General features: G+C 41.0%; 1 pseudogene; it reads right to left on the bottom strand.

Moving 5' to 3' along the window:
- Positions 1 to 3,104: 3,104 nt before the first annotated feature.
- Positions 3,105 to 5,725, bottom strand: LOC135701921 (uncharacterized; annotated as a pseudogene).
- Positions 5,726 to 6,978: the final 1,253 nt, after the last annotated feature.

Raw genomic sequence — 6,978 nt, 5'->3', positions numbered from 1 at the left:
TAGGACTAGTTAAAAATATTCTTCATATTTTAAATATATTTAGATTGCTTGTTATATTTTGCAATTAATTCATTCTTTTATGTGTAAATTATGACGCAGTGGCAAATGTCTCTTCCCCTTAATAAATTAACAAACTATTTTTTTTAAATTAATTCTAAATAACAAAACAAGTAGTACCGGTGCTGTAGTGGTAAGCGTGATTGCTCTCACTCCTAAGGGCCTGGGTTCAATCCCAGTCGGTGCCGTCGGGATGTTCTGAGACATACAATCTCTGATAATGGGGAAGTAAAGGCGTTGGTACCGGTTCATGAGTTGATCGGCCTAACCAAAGCATTCGAACTTCAGTTAATAACATTTTTGCTAAGAAGTCTTACAGTTTGTTGCGTTTGCATAGTTCGAATGAGGATTATCAGTACATTTGCTTGAAGTATAATGATTGAGTAGTATAAGCAGTCTTGTAAACAGTCGACATTTTCGATAGCGTTCACTAAGGGCCGTTATGTCAAAGTTATGATTCATTCAATACTATGAACGCGACCATGATTTCGTTTACCCGTCTACAGCTGTCATGCGCAAAAAAAGTTTTTGCTTCCAACACGAGAATGAATCGAATGTTTTTGTTTCGTCTCTTTCCTTCGAACGTATACAAAAGAGCAATGAAAGAAAACTGGAGAAGTAGACCATCATTTTCTCTCTCCCTATCGCTGTCAGTACTGTCGATTGAGTTGCGTTCATTTGAATTTGTTTACAATACTTTGAATGTCGTTTGATAGAAGTTTCATAGCCAAAGTGTTATTAAAAAACTGAATTCTCGCGTCACTTTTCATAACGTCCAATCTACATTGATCGATTCTCTTCATCGACTCTCTCTTTCGTAAATAACTCGGCTGCAGGCATATTTCGGGCTGATTTTGCTACATATTATTTTAAAAGAAAGTATTATCAAGCATGTTGGACGATGAGAATAGCTTAGAATGTTTTTGGAAGCGAGTTATTAACGAAAGAGAAAGTCGATGAAGAGAATCGATCAATATGTCGAATCGACCTTATGAAAAGTGACGCAAGAATTTAATCGATTTGTCACGTTGGAAAAGTGGTAACAGGTATGTTTTGTTGATTTAGTCCATCACAACGCATTGCAGTTATGTTTTGTTTCTACTTCTAGGAAAATAATGTGGATTTAAAATCACTTGCCGATTCGCACGCGTAATGTTTTTTGACATCGGTTCTGGGGAGTGAAACGACAACAATAAGGTCAACAACGACGAGCAGCAGCCGCGGGGGGAGGAAAAAAATATCGCCGACAGTACGGTCAAACAACAGCACAAAACAGCTGGAGCGATCGTCAACAACACCCTTTAGAGCCTGATCCAGGCATCCACAGTAGGAGCGTACGCGACGGCCCTCTGCCAGAAGGAAGATCACCAGCTGGAATTTAAAAAATGAACTGGAAATGAAGAAGAGAATCACCTTCCCGACATCAATCTGGCATTTTCGCTGAAAGACGACGGTGTTAAACGGTAGAGTATCGAGGCCCGACGACGAAAGTGAAGATTGCCAACAAAGGCTACGCAAGTTGCTCGAGGCACAGCTGACCACCGCTTTACGATTGACGATGACGTCTACCTGGGAATAATCGTTTCGCACTTTACCGGGAAGTACGGTAGTGGTGAGTGTGTTTGTTATAATGTCAAGTGTTTTGATAGATTGTAATTATATTTCCTTTTACGTAGAACATCGGAAGCTGTACTTTCCGATAGCGTTCCGCTTCGAAAGGAGTCTCTGGCTGTACACCGACACCATTCAGGCCATTCCTAGCCGAACTACCAAAGTACGGTCTAATGCCGTTCAATTTGCGCAAATTTAAGGAGGAAGCCAAGGCCAAGATGGGAATGCATAACCAACAAAATGGTCGAGCCGTTCCAAGTAGTATGTGAAACACAACGAAATTGAGCGAAATGACCTACTTCGAAGGCGAACATAGATCTGGTGCTAACGGACACCAAGAAGTCGGATGTGACTAAGGAAGCTGCTGCCGCTGTCGTCACCACCACCCCACCCCCATAAACACCACCAAGGATATTAGTGATGCTGCTGCTGCTCCTACTGTATCTGCCGATGGATCTCCCCCAGCAGCACTCAAGGACAAGAGAAGAAGAAGAAGGTCTTTGTCGCTGGTGAGGCCAGCAAGGAAAATGCTGCTAAGGCAAAATAGAGGTTGTACTGTAAGGTGTTCCGTTATTTCCACGGCAGTGTTCAGAAACGTTTGTGTTCATTGTTTTTAACACATGCATAGGTACCAATGTTTGGATTTTTTCGTGTCTCCTCACCTGCACTCGTTCGGAATATGGTTGAACCGGCAGTTTTTAAATAAAAGCATAGTTGATAAAACCTGAAATATCTATTTGTTTTAGCCAAGATATAATACTGCTATTCCCCCGTTTACGCGGTGGGTGGTACCGCCCACCCCCCACTTTCTCGGCGGTCCTTAAATCAATTGAGCCGATTTTCTGTATACAACTAGATTATGGCGGACATTAATCAGAAAAAGCGGTGAGTGAGCAGTACCACCCACCGCGTAAACGGGGGAATAGCAGTAGACTGCAAATTGGTTGAGTTTATTTGTATTTTTTTTCTCTGCGTGTACGGTAGCACATTTCTACCCGAACAATCCATAATGTCCTAAGCAAGATTGATTTGTTCTTTTCGTCTATTTTCCCTTGCATTAATAACTAAGGCTCAGTTAGTGAGCAATAAAATATCCTCTTGTCATGTTTCTCGTGTCAAATGCAAGATAATAGCTTGTTATATTGAACTGTGTGGGAAATATCAATGGAAATAAAAGAAAAGGTATTCAAATATGACGAAATGCTCAGAATCAATCTTAAAGCTCTTCGTCAAGCCAATTGTACAAGTTAGGAACTATTTTCTCAAACAGTTCCTTGTTGAGCTTAACCAATAGGATATTTTCAAGGTTTGCTTCAGCGATTTTTGTTCGCTTGTCCGAAAGAACCAGTGCAAGAGCACTGAACGCGCGTTCCACGGACACCTGGTTTGAAGGTACCGTCAACAGCAGAGTTGCAACTTCGTATAGCTCGGGATGACTGAATTTTCGTGAAACCCAATATTTCCATACATCAAATGAGTAGAGTTGATGAGGCTCGAGATCAAGTGCTTTTAGCTGTCTCAGAAACGTGTCTGATGTTTGAATTCTTCTTGAGCCCGACTCAGGAAGCATTCCTCCAAACATCTGTGTCAAAAAGGCATCCAGCTCACTGTGCTGATCTTGATCTGATCCTGTTGCAGAGGTTGATGGTGACTGAGTTGGTTGGTCTACGCTGTGTGGTTTCATTCGCTTGATTCGCTCCCATGTTGCAATGATGAATTTCTGAACAATAGGATAAGAAAATACAGAACAAATGGAGGTTCAACATTCATTGAGTGACAAAAGCAATGGACTTACTCGAACTTCCTCTTTTTCTTCAGATGTGAACAGTGTAGAATTCAGGTAATTAAATCGTGGATCGATGAGAAGCGCGGACTTGAAAATCATATTGTCCTTCAACTGTTTGAGACGTTGGGTCAGTGAAGCCGTCAATGGTTCTACAAATCGGTTAGATTGAATTTTACTGACATCCATCACGGTTCTTATCCATGTCAAGTAAAAATCGTTCAGGGAAGTATGGTTGGATTGCATGTTCTTGGTTGCCAAGAAAACTGGTCTGAAAGCTGCAACATATTCCTTAATGAATGTCCACTGTTCTGTAAGATCTGAAATTTAAAATGGTAAGTGATAAATCTATGTACAACTTTTTATCAGTTTTTAACGTGTTTCACTAACCCAGCTCAGGATACTGCGATCCTAAGTCTCTGAAGAAATCCTCATGCTTTTCGAAATGCTCCAACATCGTGAAGATTCCTCCCCACCTGGTCCTAGCATAAAGGGGTGGGAGCGATTGGTTGTGCAGATCGAACACCGGTTTATAAGCTATCTTGCGGCAATTTTTTGTGACTGTAGTACATTGACGGATGTCAGCATCACATGCCTTGATAACATCGGTGACTGCTAGCTGCATTGTGTGCACAGCACACCTCACAAGCGTTATACGATTGAAAAATTCTTCTTCAATCGCTTCGGTCCAGTCTAGTCCAGGTAGCTCTTGTGATGGGTCATCTTCGTCGTCTTCAGTGGAGAGGATCATAACCTGCAAATATGACTGCAACTGCTTTACAGCTGCAATCATATTTGCACCGTTGTCGCATGTGATAGAAAATATCTGCTCAAGTGAAATGCCGTATCCTGCGAGTATTTCTTCGATTTTCGACCTTAGAAATTTGGCAGTGTGCCTCTCATTAAGTTCAATCATCCCTGAAGAAGAAATGAAATTATTTTGAGTATAAATCTATGATTTACATGTACGGCGAATCACGGGATATCCCATTCCATGCATTAAACTTTTTACGAAAAAGCTGTACTTGGAATAGTGTCTCCCTAATTATAAAGATGCAATCCGCCCTGTTTCAACTTGATAAGATGCTGTCACTTACCGACGGTCAGAATCACTACCTGCTGCTGCTCTGGGTCAAAAAATTGGATGTTGACACCCAGGATGTGTCGTCCATGTCGAGAAGCACTGTCGATTTTTAGACATATAAGCTTTCCGTTTACCAGACTTCTAATCGCGGATCGGATCTTTGTGGCAGCAACTGTTAGATGTCTGAGAACGTTAGGGCGATTCATGCACATATTTAGTGCTTCACCAATGGGTTTCAAGAGCAGTTGAAACCCTTCCCATTCGACACAGTGCAGGGGAACGTGATGGACGGTCACCAGTTTCAATATTGCTTCGACAAATGTTTGCCTGTCGATGGCAATCATTTTTTTTTATGCCTTCTTTCTCTTGGATGGTACTTCCGCCTCATCTTTAAGTAGTCCACGTGATTTGGCCAGAATGGTGTGTTCTGTACGAAGATGTCGGATAAAATTTCCGGCATCAAATTTTTCAGCTTTCTGTCGGTATTTGCAACTGTTGGCAGCATCGATGGCACACAATACAAATCCGTCTTCCGTGGAAATGCAGCCTTCCGCTAGGATCTCTCTGTATTTCTTTTTTTCGATCGATGATGCTGATACGTCCATTGCGATTGAAAAGTTTAGGATCTGTTTTAAAATCTTAACTTGAAACAGTAAAAATTGGTCGACAACAACACTAAGAACTTTTTCACGACTGTAGAATAGCAAAACAACGATAACCATAGAAAACGTAGACGTGTTCTTTTCTTACAACGTTGAACGAAGACGATGTGTGGTACTAAGAGTTGAGGAAGACGGAAAATAATCGACTTTTTCGTCCTCGCGGTTTCTTATGCAGCAACAGACGTGACGTCACATCTGCTGCTTCATAAGAACACCGTGAGAATGAAAGAGTCGACTAGTTTCCTTCCTCCTCACCTGTAGATAACCCACATTGGAACGAAGACGCTATAGAGTGAATTAGAAAGAGATAATGAAACTGCAAAATAAATGAACACGTGGACAGCTACGGTGAACGCAGTCGGTGTTTACAAAAAATGATGAATATCAAATGAATAAGATAGAGAAGTGTCGTGATGTCAAAATACATTTTTTGGCAAGCCTGTCGAACGAACATGCTTGTTACGAATGGCTTGACAAAAAGAGCATGATAATAGAGAATAAAGCGTCGGTGAACGTGACCGTTTACAAGACTGAGTATAAGAATGCATATGAAATAGACCCTGAATCAGAGTTAATGTACACGTGCATCCATCCCGCGTGATCCTGGTACATTTCAAGACGTATTATTTCGCGTTTCTTATTTGTTCCTACGTGCCTCATTCGTGTCACATGTGCTGTGTCTCATGAGCTAAGCTCGGCGAGCTCCAGGGAGATCGGCAACGTACCTACGTCCTGCGTGCATGCTAAAAGTGGCTGGTTGGGGATAAAAAAAAACAGCAGAGAACTGTTGTAGTCCTGTCACATTCTCGTGTTGCTGGTACAACTGATTGATTTCAATCAGTTGGTATTCAGTTTTTGAGGGTTGAGAGATTGTGGTTTTGTAGAAGTATTTCAAGCGGAAGATGAGTTAAACGATTACGAACCAATTACCGGCGGGGTTATTTGTTACCGATCCATGCGCATGGAATTTTCATGGTTCAAAATATTGATTTAGTTCCACCAAGTTCAAACGATTTCAAATCAGCACCTGATCATTCTCACAAAATTTGTTCTCATTAGGATGCGAACTCATACTGCACTTGGCCCTTTGAAGTCTATGTGGGAATTGAAAAATTGAATGTTAGGATAATTAGTTATTATTTGATTAGGAAGATGATGTTCTTCTGACATGGTTCATTTACTACTCAGCAGACAACATTGGAATAATAGGACAAAAAATCGAGACTATTATGTCATAAGGGCAAGATGCAGTGTTGCCCTGCAAACAGCCGATTAATCCTACCAGCAAGTTATCAACTTGGAAATTATTTAATAACAAATTTTCTTGACATTGAACAAAGTTGTAGCTGGGAAATTCTCACGTCAGAGGGGTGGGAGTGGGGGGGGGCTCTGATGGACAACTTTTCCGTTAATCATTATGGTGCAGGGCTAGAACGATGAGGACACAAAATACACATTTCTTAAAGTAATTCCCATATAAACTTCAAAGAGCCAGTGCAGAATCAGTTCGCCACCAAATTAGTTCAAATTTTGGGATATTGATCAGCCTGATTTGGATCCGATTGATTTTGGTGGATCAAATTGATAGGTATTTTGCAGCTGGCAGAGAACCAATAGTTCGGAGGGCCCTTAAAAAAAACTTCGTTGTTGAAATGGATTCGTGTGACTTTGAAGTCACATCCATCAGTATTTTCAGCCTTTCAAGCTGTAGCCGACATCACTAGTTAATTCAAACATGTACTTAAATTTGGGAACTGTTCAAATATATTTAGACAAAAAGC

Source organism: Ochlerotatus camptorhynchus, unplaced genomic scaffold, assembly GCF_037179485.1.
Source record: "Ochlerotatus camptorhynchus isolate MF236.1 unplaced genomic scaffold, CSIRO-AGI_Acam_v1.1 ptg000180l, whole genome shotgun sequence".
Lineage (NCBI taxonomy): Eukaryota > Metazoa > Arthropoda > Insecta > Diptera > Culicidae > Ochlerotatus > Ochlerotatus camptorhynchus.
The sequence above is the reverse complement of the archived record's forward strand: the minus strand, read 5'-3'. Positions and strand labels throughout refer to the sequence as shown.